This window comes from Haemaphysalis longicornis, unplaced genomic scaffold (assembly GCF_048455015.1).
Source record: "Haemaphysalis longicornis isolate Haplotype H1 unplaced genomic scaffold, Haemaphysalis longicornis Haplotype H1 scaffold_3, whole genome shotgun sequence".
NCBI classification, from domain to species: domain Eukaryota; kingdom Metazoa; phylum Arthropoda; class Arachnida; order Ixodida; family Ixodidae; genus Haemaphysalis; species Haemaphysalis longicornis.
Window position 1 is genome coordinate 77,308,692 of NW_027526335.1, and position 18,372 is coordinate 77,327,063.

Genomic DNA, 18,372 nt, shown 5'->3' on the forward strand with positions numbered 1-18,372 from the left:
CAAGCTGCGCCATTTTTAAAGAAAAGCTTTCTAGTTCTACCAGCCAACGGTTCTTTCGCGGCGTGCAGGACAACAAACTCCCAACGCGGCGGAGGCGGCGGCGGGGGGAAGGGGGGGGGGAAGGTTTCGCTCACGGAGCACACTGTAGATGGCGCTGGGAATTTACTCAGCGTTCCCCGCGCGGAAGTGCCTGCTCGCCGGCGGTGGCGTCGGCGGTACGGCTTTGTCGTCTGCTTTAGTGACGGTTGTTTTGGGCCTGTTTTGGTGCAGCTTCGCGTCCATTGCGCGCTGCCTTCGCACGGCTTGATTAACTTGTTCGACAGCACCTCCAGGGTAACCCGCACCCGACAAAATTAAGTGGTCTTACAGCAAACATACGTTAAGTATTGGTTTGCAGGGCGGGAAAACAAAATGTACAAACCACATCTGTCCGTCAGAGAAACGCTACCTTTCGCGCACCGCTTGCCACGAATAGGACTCCGTTTTCTAAATTGGTGAATACCAATTCTGTTGTGTTTTAAAAGTTATTACAAAAGGCGAAAGTAGCAACTGGTTCTGATTAATAGTGACTATAAAAGTTCCCTCAGCTTTCTCGCAGTTCTCAAACTTAGTAAACTAACTAGTTTAAATCGGTATAAATGGGAATCACTAATCTCACATGCCGAATTGTTTTGGTGTCTGCGCTTGTATCGAGCGGTGGTGTAGCACCAAGCTAGCACATCAGGATGTCTAGGTTCCGCTGTCCCACCCTTCGAAAGACGCCCTCTCCGTTTTCTTTCTCCCGGCTCGCGGCCGGGCTACAGAGGCGGCGTCCGCCGCTCTAGCCCAGCCGTGGCCGACTCTGCTGCTGCGTTCGGGGCGCCGCCCCCGCGAATTCCAGGTAACGGCTGGCAGACTCTGGTTTTAGTCTTTGTAGAGCCACGTGTGCGAGTTCAAGTGATATCGCATGGGCAATTGTTCTGGGTGTCGCTTAAAGCTTTGCTTTACGACCACCTTCACAGCGTGGATTGGAGCCCTTTTTTTTTTCTGTAGCATCTTCACATACAGCAGTACTGGTTGAAGTTCCGCGTCGAATTTTCTTGCCGAAGTCCGGGCGCTCGACTGCTTTAGAGCGTCCGGACTGCTAACTCGACTTAAAGTGTAGCTCAGGTAATGTGATATACACGAGAAAGAAATATAGCATGTGCACATCGATATTTGTATTCATTTATTTTTTCTGCGGGCGGCTGTCACGCCCGCAAGCTGAATTTCGTGAAATGGGAGCGCAAGATACAGTACCCTCAGACCACGTGATAATCCAGCTGACCTGCTCCCTAATCATCACCCTTCGTCTTTCTGTCTTGTTCCCTTTCCAGACGTTTCCGTTTCTGGTGCGAGACATTGTAGAGTAGGCCACAGACCGACCTTTCAGTTGTCTTTCACTCGATTTATTCTCTCCCCTCCCATCACAATCCCAGGCTTAATTCACTAATTTTGCAACAGGGCGCTGCTGACTTCGGGAAGTACCCCGAGGTGGTATAGTATCCCGAGGCAGACGAACAGTAAACCCTCGTTACCATGAAGTATTCTGTACAGTTGTTTGGCTTCGTTAGAAGCATTACTTCGTTAAAGGGGGAACGATTTTCTTTCTATACACTGTGGTGGTGACCATGAAATTCTTCGATTAAAATGACTTCGCTATAACGAGGTTTATGTATCTACCGGAAGGGGAGCTGCGAAGAAAGACGCGGCAGGTCCCATCCCGCAGCCGGCGCGTACGGCGCGGAAAGCGAGGACGTCAAGGATGGCGTTCAGGGTCACGCGCCGCGGGTGACGTTGCCCCAGTAGGCAGGCGGCCGCTGACGCGGGGCTTCTCTGCACAGGGGCCCGTCCACACCTCGGCAGGACGCCGCCGCCGCCGCACAGTGCAGCGTGCCGTGCTGCAGCAGGCCGCTCTTTCCCCGCGGCCTTCGCGGGCGCGCATACATTGCGCACGGCCCGCTTTTAACCCTTCTTCCTTCCGCCGAAGACGCGTGCGCAGCGTCTCGCGCTTTACTACTACGTCCCTCGCTGTTGCTTCACGCGCTAAAAATAAACCGCCGGCATGCACTGTTAGCTGCAGTGGGCTTGCTAGAGGGCCCCGCTTGTGATGCATGTGGGTCGCGTTGCACTGTCCGACGCGCGGTGCCCGCTGCGTGCAGTAGGCCAGGGGCGCCGGCGTTGTACGATCGGACGGGTGATGTCGGAGGGGAAGGTAAAGGACACGGAGCTCTGTTCCGCACGCCAGTGCCGCGTTTGACTAAATCGCTCGCTTGTGACTGATAGCCGGTGTAAGTCGAAGGACGAGCGCGATGTCGGGAATGGAATGCGCACACTGTCATTCATGTAACTCTGGACTCGGGGTCAGTGGCAAGGTAGGAAAAAGAAAGGAAAAGTATCACTATAATGCGCCGTGAAGCCTAAGGCGGTAGCGTCACGAAGCGATACGGGGCTGTACAGAAAATGGCCTTGGCTCTAAAGAGTTGTGAAAAACGCTTCCAAAAATGCCGGAATTTGGGTCAAATTGCGCATGTGCATTAATGTGGATGAAGTTCGTGAATTAGTTTGAAGAAAAAAAACGGCCCCGTATCTGGTCCTTTCGTTGCAAATGTCGACGAAAGACGATAGTCGACTGGTTCCCCTGCCATGTAAATGCCTCCGTTCTCTTTCCCGCTCAGCTCTCATGCTGGATCCAAACTAGTGGATCCAATCTAGTGGAACCTTTCTAGTGAAATCCAACGGGGATCCAATCGAGTGGAACCTTTCGTTGCTATAGCCTTTGATTTCTTAAATGCCGCCAGGAGGTGACGCGGGCAACAGCAGGCATGGTTACCTGTCGTTGATGTAGTATTTCATTTGCTATTGCAATAACCAAGCAGTCATTAATTTTTTTATAAAGGAACACTGCAGATATTACTTACGTATTGATTTGCTGCCTTATATTTGCGTAATGTCTTGTTCTTGTTCAACACTGTTGAGAAGTATGAACATTAAAACCGGAATTCGACGTTTAGATTGATTTGTCTGTGAGTATATAAGACTATTGCGCAGCCTTTGTTTCGCTTTGGCCGGGTGGCTGAATCGAGTCACAGACAGACAGACAGACAGACAGACAGACAGACAGACAGACAGACAGACAGACAGACAGACAGACATGGAGTAAAGTGGCAAAGCTGCCAACAGGTACCACCTAAGTACAACCGGTTAAAAAAACAGTAAAAATAAAGAAGTTAAAAATAAATAAACAGAAATAAAAGTAATATGAAAGTGAAAGAAAAATACTTGGAAAAGAAATAAATAAAACTGACAATGCCTGAAACACAGACAGACAGACAGACAGACACACAGACAGACAGACAGACACACAGACAGAACAAAATTTCTGCGTTTAAGTAGCCCAATACTTTGGAATTGGTGTGGAAAGCGAACTCGGCCGAGTCGCCAGAGTACGAGCCGAGCGCGTTGACACCACGCTAAATCAGCACGTTTCCCGCGGTCGGAGAGTCGGCGCTGATGTCATATCACGTGAAAGGGCAAACTGATGGCCCGTGAGTAGAACTAGTGCAATCCAGTCGCAGAGAGCTGTGATTTCGGGGCAGGTATGGTGGGAAGAGAGAGAGAGAGAGAGAGAGAGAGAGAGAGAGAGAGAGAGAGAGAGAGAGAGAGAGAGAGAGAGAGAGAGAGAGAGAGAGAGAGAGAGAGAGAGAGAGAGAGAGAGATACTTTATTTAGTGGCCCGATAGTGTTCAGAGGGTCAGCGGTTGAGCCCAGCTTGGACCCGACGATGGCCCCCTGTGGCCGGGCTGTTCATAGAGGTGGTTGCTGTGGCGGATCTCGCTGGAGCACTGGAGGTCCCGCACGGATCGCTAGAGCCACAAGCGCCTTCTGAATGTCCTTATTGGGGCTGAGCAGCGCGGCCTTCCAGTCTGATTCGTTGTGAATAAAATTGTCGGTCTGCATAGCGGGGCACTGCCATAACATGTGTTGCATGTTGGCCCAGACTCCGCAGGATGGACAGAACGGGCTGTATAAGCTAGGGTGTATTCTGCTGTACAGTGCTGAGGAAGGAAGGGTGTTCGTCTGGATTTGACGTAGTGTGGTCGTTTCGTATCGAGTGAGTGAGGCGTGCGGGTGTGGGTAAATGCGTCTGGCGTCCTTGTAGTAAGCTAGGATATCTTGAAAGCTAAGGAGGGGGGGAAGTGTCGCCAGTGTGTCTGTCGAAGTACTAATTCGGGCCAAAAAAAAAGGGGGGGGGGGGGAGATACGAAAGCGGATAGACAGACGCGAACACGATGTCGTCAGGGGAAGCCGGAATGCTTTCCCCTTAGAAGGACGTGAGCAGACTTTAGTAAATCGAGAAATTTTGGGGCACTATGTGGCTCTCTAAATCTGTTATGCGAACGCACTGCTTATTCTGTGGACCAGATTACAAAATAATGTTCGGCTTTATTCTGTGGACCAAACAACAGGGCGATGTTCTGTTTTGAGCTAGTGTTAATAGGGCCCCCCACGCTCGTCGGCTTCCGTGACGCAGGGGAAGATTCATGGGTTTTGACGCTAACGACCTTATTTCAAAGTTTTAAAGTTCATTTCAGAAGTACAATGGTATGTGCTGCATAGTGTAAGTAGACAAGAGGAGGTCCCAAGGTAAGAAACCGCAGGCGGAACCTCCAATTCCCCAACAGCTCAAAGTGTTTTTTTTTTTTTTTTTTCAAGTCAAATTGTAAGTCCTTTTTAGTGAATTCTACTCATTACTTTTGTAAATAAGGATCGTTTGGTGTCTTTTGGGTCTGTTTAGATGAATAAAGCTCAAGCATGCCGTTGTATGGTCCACAGAATAAAGCGGAATATCGACCTGTGGTTTGGTCCATTACCTAATGCGGCACATTATCCTGTGGTCATGGTCCACGGAATGGCCACTGCATTCTCCGAATGTTCTTGGTCAATTTCCACCCAGGTATTTCCCGTAAAACAAAAGGGTCTGTTTTTTTCCCAGATTTATCTAGCAGCGGTCTCTATTTCTGCATTTCTGGTAACAGTCGAAGCAGATCTCCTGAATTATAATGAATTTCAATTTTGCCATGGACATCACATGACATCAAAGTTGCGTTTAAAACGCTGGAATGTCATTTTCATATCGGAAAAGAAGTTGTGTCAGCGTGGTTATGGTTACGCTTGAAAACTGCAGAAGCCTTTTCAATTACATTCTGGCGGGTATCCTTGCTCGCGGTATTTAGAACGTCTACTTTGAGGCAATAGCGTGGTTCATCTTCATCACGACGCGTATGGTTGACCAATCCACGCAGCCAGCAATAAAATTTCGGCGAATGATGATAGTTTGGTCTGCGCTGTGGAGCCGCGCAATGACTTTCTGCTTTGTGCAATACCCCAGCGCAGATCACACTTTTGACTAAATGGTATGCACGCTGTGGTAATTCGCACAGTTTGCTTTTTTCGCGGCATCGACTAGTCACTCGAGTGCATTGCTGTGACGCTGAACTACGCGATACCAGAGTCCTTCAATTCTGGCGATACTCTTATAGTGTCGAGTCTTAAAAGACTCGATGGTCAAAGGAGGATTGCAGCGTTTGATTTCTGTACTAAACATTTCCGTCATTATCGTTTAAGGGGAAAAGTTAGAGCATAATTGAAGAACACAGAGTTGCCTTAATCAGATCCTGCGCTGGGGCTTTCAAAAACAGCTGAAAGATATTGCACGTCGTTTTAAAAAATGGCCATTTAATAAATGTCATTTCAAAATGGCTGACAGACGTTGCAAAGCACATCACGAGTTAAGCATAAGCTGAATGTTTACATATTAATATTTTTATTCATTTAGCACCTCTTCTGCTTATTCCCGGCTGTTTTCACTCCTAATCGTGGTGGTGGTGGTGTTTGTTGTGTGGGATCAGGCGGGGTTAGCCTGGCTGGATATGCCGGCAAATGCTCCGCCCAAGCTCCTCCTAATTAGTCTATTTCAGGGTCCTTTCACCACGAGTTTGCCAGTTCCGTCTCTTGAAGAAAGCTTAGTAGAAGGCGCGACACATCCCTGCGCAGTATCCATTGACCCCTAGGGAAGAGGATGTGGTCCAGGGTGTTGTGTGGGGCTGCCAACTTTCGAACTGCTGAGAGCATTGCAGGCCGCTCGACATCATGCTCTGGGCAACACATTACATAGTGATGTATAAATCCCCTATCACAGCACATGATGAACACAGAGGCGATCGCACGAGGCCCACCTTGAATAGCCATGCTGGGGTCTTCGCTGAGCCCGTTCGGATGCGGTACAGCATGTTGCCTCCGATCTCGTAAGTCCCTTTGTGACGCAAGGCTGATGATAGGGATCTCCCAAGGACGTGAAGTGTTGGACGACTGTTCGCCTGAGGTCGTCTCAGTGATCGGCGGAAACCTTAAAGGGGCACTGACACAAAATTTTGAAGGCGAGATAACTTCTGAGATAGGTTGGTGGGAACACATATACATCATCTGCAAAATATCAGCGGCGAATACAGCCTAGAACATGTTTAAAATCAATTTTAAAGTGTGCGGAACGCAACCGAGCAGCCAGCAGAGGACCACGCGCAATCGACATCCCGCAGATATTTTGTAAATAAACAACATCCAAACACGTCACGAGTTTGTGTTTGCCGCTTCCGCACTGCCGGCGTTTTTCGCCGGCTCGCCCGGCTCGCCGCTCCAATCGGAGGGCCGGAGTGCGGAGCTTCTGCTCTCGAGAACGAACAACCCGATTGTTGGCGGCGGAGGCGCCGTGATTTCGTCAGCTAATCGGGCAGCTGGCCGCGACCAAAGTTCTACAGCGATTCCAGGCACTCTGTTTCTATTACTGTTTATTACCAGTGGATGCGAAAACGCGCCGGAGGCACGAAAAGCCCACTGAGCTAGCCGCACGGTCGCTGTGCAGGCGGCGGCCACGACCGCGAAGTGGCCCAGGCCGGCGCAGGTAGCTCGAGTGATAGCTTGTTACCGCTGCTCGAAATTGTTTCCAAGTCCCGACCATGGTGGCTTACATGAGAAAGGAATTAATGATGCGATGGCGGGTTGCATTAAAAATTGTCATATGTACCGCTTACGATTGCGGCACTCGAATATCCGCCGCAGTGCTAAGCCGAACACATCTGTAGGCGGACCTGTAGGCAGACCGGCCGGCTGCTCCCAGCGCGGGTCTTGCCACCCACCGTCTCGAGCGTCGCGCGTCGTTCTTTAGCCGCGGTAGCATTTGCACTCGCAGCGCCTGCGTCACATCCACGGTCGCTTTTTAATTAAGCGCCTCACTAGATCAGTACGTGAGGGCATTCGCAGAAACTGCCGTCGATGCGGATTCGACAGTGCTACGGCGGCTCTGCTCTGTGATATCCCTCCGACGGTCACGTGGTCAGCTTTGTTCACACAAAATCCACAAAATCCATCGTTTCGCGGCACTCGCTGAAACCGAAACTGCGACTGGCCGCATTGAAAAGGCCTCTAATTAAACAACCGTCGCACGCTGAAGCAAATGAGGTTTCTACAGGTTATAAGTAGGTCACTAGCTACTTATCGCAACAAAAAAAAACAAGATGCAAAATTTTTGTGTCAGTGCCCCTTTAACAGTCGGTGCAAATTGCAGCGCGTTTCGTGCCAACTGAATCGTAGTCATCTGACTCCGCACAAGCTACTGATTCACTGCACTTCGATGACGTCACAATATATGACGTCACCAGAAGTGAGATCACTACTTTTGTCAATCCACTACCGGTGACACCGCGACGGCACTTCAGGTTATCGGTCCTTTTTTATCCAAAGGGAGTCTTATCCACCCAGTAATCTTGCAGCGTTTTACGGTGGGTCCACGTGATGGTCACGTGGTTGTGGGGTCATGTGATGAGCATGTCTGTGTCGCTTACGGACACATCGGCACAAATGTGCAAATTACATCCTCATTTGCATCGATAAGCTCTGCCGATTTTGCTGTAAAGATAGCGATCGCGGTAAGGTTGGCCTTTAAGCGGTGCGTTATAGGCATGCGCACTGCGCACAGCGAAGTTATACACAGGATTCCGTATACAGCTTCCGGTGCAAGAGGGCCGCATCCAGTTAAGACAAGTGAGTCGTAAAGGCCTATGGTGTCGTTAGGAGGTATGGAGTTGGAGGGCCGTTCGGTCTGGATTGCTTCCACACCGCAAAATATTGCTTCAGAAAGCTGGGTACTTTCGGACTGGTACTATAACCATCGGCGGGGACGGGTGCTGTGATCACTGTGGCCTTGGAGATGAACAAAAAAAAATTCCAGATATTGGAATTGAAACAAATAAAAAAAAACCAGCAGTATTGTTTTTTCTTCTTCTTTTTTTCGGGGGTAGCTAGCCAGAACATCCAGCCAGAACCAAGGAATCCTGGAATATATATATGGATGGCTCCTTCACAGTGGGGTCCCTCCTCTACTTAAAGCTCGATGATATATTTATAAATAAATCATCTTATACATGTAAACCGAAACTATTATGTCGGCATTCGAAATGAAAGGTTCAGTGCCAGGCATAGCTGCAAGATTACAACCGTACTATTTTATGATAAAATTATATATACCACACGACACAATATGATTGAGCAACGCCCACATGCAATAACTACCTACAACTGAAATTAAGGTGCAATCCAATCAGCCACAATTTGTGCTGTATGCGTTTTGAGGTAAACAATGACGTTTGCAACTAGATAGCTTCTGTTCAGATTACATTGACAGTATTTTCATCCCAGTCCCATGTGTTTCGTCAAAAGAACTGTAGGCCGCACGGGCGGCCGCCTCTGCACGGTTGCCTCGCTTGCCGTTGCTGGGCCATAAGTTCCATGACGAGAATTGAAACGCCAAGCAGCAACGAGAATACTCGTTAAAGAACAGTTAATATTGTTAAGCAAAAAACATAAATATATAAACAGAACGATTTAAAACGGTAACCAGGACCTAGATCCGGTGTTGAAGGCGAGAAGTGAAAGGGATTCCGAATGGCCGACGAGGGCAGCGTTTCCTATATAAACAAGGGTTAAAACAAACGAAATTACCGTCAAACACTCATCAGAGGACCTCACAAGATTTGTGTGTCATTCTAGAAGGCACTGGGCATTGAAACGCAATGGGAAATTCCGGGATATTAGCCAGCGGCAAAAGACACCGGGCCTCTGCCGACAGGCCACCAGGCTCAGTCCGTGTTCCGCATGTCAGACGGCAGAAGCGCCTGAAAAAAGTTGCGTGAGCGTTTCGCCAGCCCTGTGCGTCTACAGTGGCAGCCTTGGAGAGTGCTTCACTGAGGAGCTGCTGCGCCAGTCTGACGCCCCGAACCCATAAGAACGCTTCCGTCGTAACCCGCCCGGACAGTTCGCCGAGTGGCGCCCCAAGTACAGCTTCAGCTATGGGCCTGATGCAGTCCGAAAACCCGCCAAGCTCGCTCCGGTTTTCAAGGAGGCGAGCTCCGCTCCGGAAATGAGCAAAAGCGGCGCGGGACATCTCGGTGGCCATGAGAACGCCCAGCATGCCCAGGTCGAACTCAACTGGTACTTCCTCTGATGTACAGAAGGGCCAAGAGGATGAAATTGGTGGCACGACCACGGCCCTCAAGGAGCCGGAATAAGAGACTCTGCCGGAGTACAGCAGGGAGTCCTTGACGTTTGTCAACAGCGGGCGTGGATTACGCAGAGACCGTTTCTGTGCCTCCCTTTTGGCTAGCAGGAAATCCTCCGGAAACGCTTCCCAGCGAACGAAGCTTGGCCCCCACGTGGCGTCCGAACCAGCGGCATCCGTATCACCGTACAAGTACAGTCGTACACCTGACAGGAGAATTCGGTACCTGTTTCTGGACGTCTCGTCCGTCCAAGCAAACGCACGACTGCTCGTGGTCAGCGTGACCAGTTGCCTAAAGATAGTCTCAGTGCGCTTACAAGAACTTCCTGAGGAAGTAAGCTCGATGAACATCCTCGCCCACGAGTGGCCGAACACTTCGGCACCGGCAAAGAAACACGCTGAAGCACTCGGTGCATCGTCACTATGCACACTCCTGTGGTAATTGAAGCGAGCCAGTTCTGCCAGGACCTGCAAGAAGGCGTAGACAAGCCCATCGGAGCTAGCCGAGTATATGGTAGCGATGCCACGCTCGATCGCGTTAAAGTAGTCGGTGACCAGCATTGACTGCGCGTTTACATGAGCTTCCGTAGGGAGAAGGGAGTTAATGCATATCAGCCATCGCGTTATATGTAGGAAATTCTCCAGTCTGTTCAGTATTGTGACCGGTGAGAAGGCTGCGGGCTCATCCGCGGCATCGTGCTTCAGAGCTTTGTCCAACTCAAGGATGGTGGCTGCAGATGTCGTGAGTGTAGTTCCAGCCAAGGCAAAGTCTAGCAGCGGCCGTAGCTGGTCCATCAAGTTCGGGCTGTCTCCATTTGGATCGAGCTTTCCTAAAAGGTTCCTGGCAGGGGAAATTCGCAGATGCGTTGAGTCCATGCTGCCGACCAGGCCTAGAGTGAAGACAACGTCGATGCCCCATTCCAGGGAGAGAAAGATGGCGTGTTCAAGAAAGAGGGAGAAGTTTCCCATGCTTAGGATGTCGGCGTGCCCTCTTAGCGGCTGCAACAGCGCGGAGAGCGACGATCGCGGCTTCGATTCCAGGAAGCTGTAGCAAGCCGTGTAGAACTCGCGGAAAGACCTTGGGAGGGTTACCGTAGACTTCGCAGATGTAAGCAGTAACGCATTAGTTACCGTCTTGAAGGCGTTCCTCTTGCTTATGCCTATGGTATCTACGTTGTACCTCATCGTCCACTTGTCGCAGACATGGTGGTAGAAGTCCACGCACGGGTGTGTCGCCTGGTCTATCATGTCTTCTAGATCGGTGATCGCTCTTCTGCATTCATCTGAGTCACACGACAACCATTTACTCACAGTCGTTCGCTTTCTCGTGGCAATGTAAAGCACCAAAACTGTCAATGAAACGGCGGTGGAGGCAATCGCTGTGACCGTCACGTGGTGTAGATGATTCGTCCGCGGCGGCGGTGTGGACTGTGAGAGTGCCGTAAACTCGTAAACCGTCGTCGAGCCGAACCGGACTACTTGCTTCCGCTGTGATCTACCTGAGTCTGCCTTTCCCGCACCTCTTGTCGTGGTCTTTTCGGCTCCAGGGTCGCTTGGCTTTGACGAGTAGGTCGTTTCCAAGTCCGGAGATGGCTGGCCGTCCGCATGTGACAAATCGTGCACTGGCGTCACGTCCGAAATATCAAAGTATTGTCCCGAAGTCTGAGGCTCTCCCCTCGGCACTGTGTTCATCGTAAACGATAGGCGGGTGGTACCGGTATTCGATTCCTCTTTTTTTTCAACTGCCATGAGTCCGAGGGAAGCTGTGTTGGGCTGGCAATGTGGTGTGGCGAACGGGCTGTTGTTTTTCCGCTCAGTGGCCGTTCTCTTCGTAGTTGTTGTCTCCGTGGCTTTCGGCGGGTTAGCAGTAGCCTCCAGGCTCCGCCAGTTGATGGACATCCTGCTGTGGTCGGCATTTTTTTCTCTTGGTAGTGATACTCCGATCTTTGAACGCGGTGAAGTGCAGTTTTCTCGGTGTGACTTTTTCTTTTTGCGACAAAGCTCAGGCTCAGAACTGGCATCTTGGTTCGGGGCTGATGAAAGCGAGGAAGGAGCAAGCCCAGGTAGCGTCGGGCTCCTGGAAGTTGCCGCGTCGTTGGGATCAGCGACAACGGGCGCCGTGAAGCTGGCCATACTTTCGAGTCTTTCTTCTTCAGCTGCATGCTCCTTCTGATGATGATGCTTCCAGGTCAAAGAGTAACATGTACACCGACAAGAATTGGGTATGGCCCGCGAACAAAAAAAAAGTAAATCCGCTGTTGCGAAGGGGGCGGGGGAAATTTTTGGGGATGGTGGCAACCCGTTTGATTATTTACAGAGAGCACAATGACGCCATTTTTACGTGCGTGTCTAATAAAAAGAGGAAAGGTTATGGGAACTAGGAAAATTCATAAAATATTAATGGCTTCAATGAGGTAGGAGTTAAAGAAGGGGGTAGAGGCCCTATTTCTCGAGAAAAAGAAAGGGAGGAATTTTATTGAAATGAAAAAAAAAAAAACACAGAAAGGTCGGCCTGATGGCAGTAGACCTGGCCAGCTATTCTGTGTGTGTGAAGTAGAAAGGGAAGAACAAGCGTGGATAAAGGATGAGAGAGATGAAGATGGCGGAGAAATTAATTAATGGCTATGTATAAAAGATGCCTATACGTATAAATTACACGTGTAAAAGTTCAGCCAGACGGGCCTCAACTACAATATCGCTCCGAGGACGCTGCTGTGGAGATATGTCAGCATTGCTTTGAATGTCTTGTGGGAACGTTGCGCATCTGGCCAAGGGCCCAGCAGTAGCTTCCTCCGACACCACACGACAGTCCAAACGGACCAATGATCTCGCTAATTGTTCTCGAGGATGCGCATATCGTGGAGAGTTGCAGAGAACATGCGGAATAGTCTCTGATACACGGCATGTTTCACAATCAAGGTCACTCGTAAAGCCAATAAGGTGCTTGTAGCGAGGGTAAGTTCCGCAAAGCGCCGAGCAGATGCCGTTCACATGTAAATTGGATTCGACGGGCTTGGGCAAAGCCAACCGGCCAGACTCGGTGGAATGATAATTCGTATTTCTTCGAAGGCTTTCTGTGGGTAGTCGGCAAAGCGAGTGCAGTTCCACAGAATGTGGGTAGTGTCATTATTGGCTGAGCAACGTAAGCACTCGAGGTCGTCTAAAGTAGAAATTCTTGTGGCGCGAAAATGTGGTGTCCTGGCCGGCCCAGTCTGAATTGGCTACCCCGCGCTTGTGCTCGCCACCTGGCGGCCGTCGCTAGAAGCGCCCTAATCAGGTCCGGTTGGGGACTTTCCATGGCGCAGCACGCTTGTTAATCGTCGTCGCTGCGTAGTTGTCGCGATACCGCCGAAAGAAGACCCAAAGACGATAAAGCGGACGTGTAAGCAGCTTTGTTGCGTCCACTTCGGTGTGACGGCACGATTGAAGTACAGCAGTGCATACGTTTGCCGCTTCCCGCGAGAAGCACACGACGCGCCACTTGCTTTTTCATTGTAATGAAGCCGCATTGCATGAGCGCGGCGTACTTTCTTTCGGCGCGCTTCCTCCGTGTGCACCGCTCGGACATGTACCAGCCCTTTTCATATGGGTGCTAATATTGTCAAGGTACATGTTTGAAATGAAGCCTTGATTTAAATTAGCTTGGAACATCGTTTTTTTACTTCGTGCTTGAAGCCGTGCCTCAAATGCGCATCTGCGCGGCCGCTCCGCCCGCAGCTCGACGTATACTTGTTGACGCTCAAGTCGGTAAATTGTAGGACTCCCGCATCTTTGACACCTCAAAGCAGCGAGCACGCGGCGTTATCTTATCGGCGCACGCTGTGTCGCCTTTTGTTTACTCTTATCGCACTTGAGATTCTAGTATAGTCGTTTCCCGGAAGCAAGTTGTACATGTTCCATACGCCCGCAGTGATCCGCGCGCCTTTTAACCAACTAGTACGACTTTCTACTTATTATTAATTAGCGAACGTCTTTGGCGGCTGCAAATCAAAGCAGTCAAACTTGGGTCTCAAAGCGGAGTAAATGAGAGTCGCAGCAAGGTGCTCGCACTTCTCTGGCAGCCCTGGTGCGCACGAGCACTGCCCTTCTCCGATTTTTGGCTCGCTAGAGAGGCAGCTAATTTTCTTGAGCGAAATGCGATGCAGTTCCTCGGTCACACCCGACATTTGCATGCACATAGCGACGATCTCGGCGTTTTCATTGCTCTGATCGTTGGCGAGCCAGATAAAGATAAAGTCGCCAACTGAAATCACGCGCTCTTCCTCGCCAAAACAATGCGAATCAACGCTGCAGTCTAAGAATCTTAGTGCTGCAGCAAGCGAAGCTGCGATGGCGGACCTGTTTTGCGGCGCCATTTTGATTGTTTTGACTGATTTTGCCTGACTGCGTCGCGGAACTTGGAGTTGCGAATAGTATAGAAAATAGTGTGTCATTCCCTGGGGCAGTGGTGAAGAGCGTGTATTCCTTTCTATTTAGGTCTAATGTATGATATGTGATCGGTGTACGTGTTCCAGAGTAAAAATATTAGATAATAGATTGGCATTAAACAATATTGGAAATGAAATAATTAACGTCGATTGCATGATACCAGGAAGTATAAAATTCCCTTGGCAGGATGCCACAACCTATTCCCCAGGCTGCACGCCGGCGGAGGTTCCACCAAACGAGTAAATAATTGTTTGAATCATTGGTAATCGTGTGGAACAAGAGGGACGCATAAAGGAGGCGGCCCATCTAGCAGTGGGAGGCAAGTAAAAGATGCCGCATTAGTTGATGCTACACAGGGTAGATGTCGGAGGCCCTTGCACACTGTCCCTATTTTAACAGATAACACTCAAGTCCTCTAGAAGTCACACAGGTATTGCAGCCCCCCGTTTCCTCGTAGCGATGAGGCCCTCCACCTCACCCGCCACCAAACCACTGACTCACGGCCACGGAATAAGAAGCAAGACGGGAAGGGAAACATCGCTTCCTGGGCCGGAAAGACTCTCACAAGTATTTGGTGCAAACGGCATCTGTTGCAAGCGAATGAACTGCGCAGACGCCGGGTTCGGCATTCCGCTGAGCAGCCGAGGCGTGGCTTGGCGACGAGCGAATGTGGCCGCTATCATCAGGTGCTGGGACCATCTCTTTTGCCGACGCAGCTGCGAAGATTCTAAGTCCGCGTTGGTTTCCGGTGCGAGTTTATATGAGTTTATAAGGTGGGCCGCTTGTTCCCACCTTAATGGGAGAGAGAGAGAGAGAATATTCTTTAATGATACTGATGAGATTAGACTGGCCAAGGCATTTAGCTTGCTACACCAGATGTATGAAAAAAAATGACACGATGGAGCAATGATGATGACCATGATTGTTACGTCTCCTGAATATAGCGGCATTCTTTGCCGAGTAATCCCCAACGAGGGGTCGACTGCCACCAGGGGGCCGACCCGAGCAAACGCGCTGCATATGGGCTCCTGAAAAAGTGCTCCAAAGCAACGAATAGGTCCCCTGTTCACGAGGGAAAACTCGACGGCCACTTCTATGAAGCTTTAAGGATCACCCCGATGCCAAGCTTACGGCTGTGAGGGAGTTTTTCGTAATTCCACGGTACTTTGAAGATTCAAGGCGAGAGCCGCTTTGCTAACCCTCACACCGGCACGGCCGACACCAGCACGAATACGAAGTGGTAACGACAGCGGTGGTGGCTGCAGGCGCGGCAGCTATGCCCGTCGACGAACACGATAACGAGATGGAAGCCCAGGAAAGACTAGAAATCCCAAGTATGCAAGAAGACAACGAAGGATGGATTGAGGCGGTCAGCAAGGCGACGCGCAGAAAAAACAGAGCAAGCCTGGACTCCACCGCGCAGCAACTGAGCCAAACCCAACGTAGAACGAGCACTAGGCCGGATGTCAACGCAACAAAATCAAGACCACCCCTTTACCAAAAGAAGATTTCAAGATGGCAATTCGCCCCAAGGAAGGACTCGAACTGCGCAAGCAAAGCCCGGCTCTCCTCGCGGAGAACATTCTGTCGGCCGCCCAAATCACTTGGAGAGAAGCTGCGTTACGAGTCCGGGTCGACCCGAGCCAGGACATCCTAACTATAAGCACACCACATAAACAAGCCGCCAGAGCCCTCAACCGCATCACGCAGCTAATCCTACAAGGGAAAGGCTACCCGGTGAGCCTGTACGGACTTTCCCCGTACGACTCCTGCAGATCCCACAACACTACTCAATGAAGGAAGTCCTCGAAGACCTCTTGCTCCCCGGTACTGAATATCTAACACGTCGTCGTCTCGGAAGTACTTCCACGGTACTGATCACGATTCTAGGCAACCACGGTACTGATACGATTACCCAACCATTCCCATGAGCAGTGGGAGAGAGAACTGGCCAGCTCCAGCAGCGAAACTCAGCTTCGACTGGTGGAGCTGGCGGAGAACGCAGCAAGCTGCAACGGGATCCTGAAATGAGGAATCGGACCACGTGCTCCCCCCTTTTTTTTTCGAAAAATAAAGTTTACTCTCTCTCTCCCCAACGAGGACCATGTAGCACCCTGCATTCGCGCAAAAGTATAATTTGCGGAAATAACGTGTTTAATCGTTATAATAGCGTAAGTGGGGATCATTTGTCGAAAGAAATCAAAGTAGGAAACGGAACATACGAAGGATTGAAAAATAAAAACTTAACAAGAAGGGAATACCGAAATAACAAATATTCATTTTATACATATTCTTCAAAAAACGAAGGAAAAAAAGCACAGAAGAGGACGTTAAAAATACGCATAAAAATAGCGAAAACGAGCCAACTGTCTAACGCCTTGCAATTTCACAAAAATGCATAATTGGGGGACGGGAAACCTTCAATCGTTATAACAGCGCCAATTAAGATAATTGGTCAAACAGAACTTCGAGAATGAGAAATAGAGAAAATAGAAAAAAAAATATTTTAAAAGAATGAACTACCTCACGGTTCCTCGGTGGCATATTCTGTTATTTGATAGTTATTTGATGTCATTGATAGTTGTTTGGGTGAAGTCGCTGGTTGAGATAGGCCTTTGTTACTTCATTTTTAGTAAGATTTTTACGCCTAGATTCATCATTATCATCATCATAAAACGACGTATTCAATGCTTCTAAGAATTAATACAACAAATATTTGGACCTACAGCCAACGGCTTGAGTCCGCTCTTGTACAGAAATGTATCATTGAATTGCAAAACAAGGCCAATCTCTGAAAAGCAAAATATAAGAATTACGCAACCACAGAAAACTATACACGTTGATTATACAAGTCAAACATTTTACACGTCAATTGAAAATTTCTTGCAAGTTTAGTTTCAGTTGGTGGCACAGAAAATTTGGTGACTTTTTTGTCGTTTTTAGTTCGCGTTGGGTCGGGGGCTGTGTTGGGCAATGTTCGGGGACTCTTCGTTTCGTTGGTTATCCTTCATTTTTTGTTTGTTCTTGTTTTTGTTCTAAAATATCTACATTTACACTACTAGTATAAGATTTAAATGTCTAAACTGCTCTACTTACCTTTTCTGGGCCGTATACAAGGCGCTACATTTTTTTAAGTGCAATGCACTTCTTAAGCGACCCTGAACCTGCGTCCACCGCCGATGTCCGCGCACGTGGAGATGGGCGCGCGCAGCCTGGCCGCTGACATGGCACATACCCACGTGGGGGATTGGCCAGGAATCTCCTCGTCTTCCTTGGCAACGGGGGGAGATGGGCGCGCACTGCCTGGCCGCTGACATGGCACATACCCACGTGGGGGATTGGCCAAGAATCGGGCGTGAGAAGGGCTAATGCACCTGCTTAAAGGAGAACTGACACGAAATTTCAAAGCTGAGATCCGCTCTAGCAATCAAGTACAACGACAACACAAATAGGTGTCTGTGAATAAATACATCTTTCTTTCTTTGTAGTTGTGTGTGTGTGTGTGATCTCTCTTTCGCGAACATTACCGAACCGCGCAAATTCAACTCGTGCATTCGCACTTTCACATTCTTCCCCTCGGGGAAATTCGGGGAATTTTTTATCATATTTTAGTTTAAATTTGTTTTAATGTTTTCTCTTATTTTTGTGTGAGCTACGTGAGGACGACATATTAGAAAAAGAGAAGAAGTTGTGATTTCGTTTGCTCACTTTGAGATTAATTTATGTTTTGTGTTTTTTCTTCGACAGAAAATCTGCATTTATACAATGTAATGATGAAATATGTCTTAACTTCGCCAATTACGCATTTTTTCAGGAGATGCAAGGCATTAGACTTTCCGCGGCTAGGGTGCTGTGAAAAGAATGCTAGCGCACGAAAAGTAACGTGGTCACTTCAGGTATGAGCATACACAATCCTCCAGGAGCTCAAAAGGGCGTTCAAATGCCTGAACTCCAGGCGGTGAATCCAGAAAAAACTGCTTTGGCATTCGCTGAAAGCCGTCCGGCAGTCGCAAGCTTTTTCTATTCATCTCGTAGGAAGCTCAGGAGAAGTTTGAAAGCGACCTATAAGCAGAAGAAGCAAGGCACTGGTTCTCGTGCGTGCTACCTTGGCCGCTGTAACCAGTTCGCTATGTTCGACTCTAATGCAACAAGTGCAGTTTGCGTATGGTTAGGCTCACGTGTGTCTCTTATGGTGGACACACGTGCGTCTTGGGTCCTCCAGGTGTCTGAGCAGAACGGGATGCGGCTCTAGTTATGCGCATTTCATTTCCAAGCAGGATAATGCAGCCGTTGTGGAAGCCTTCAAGGGACCCT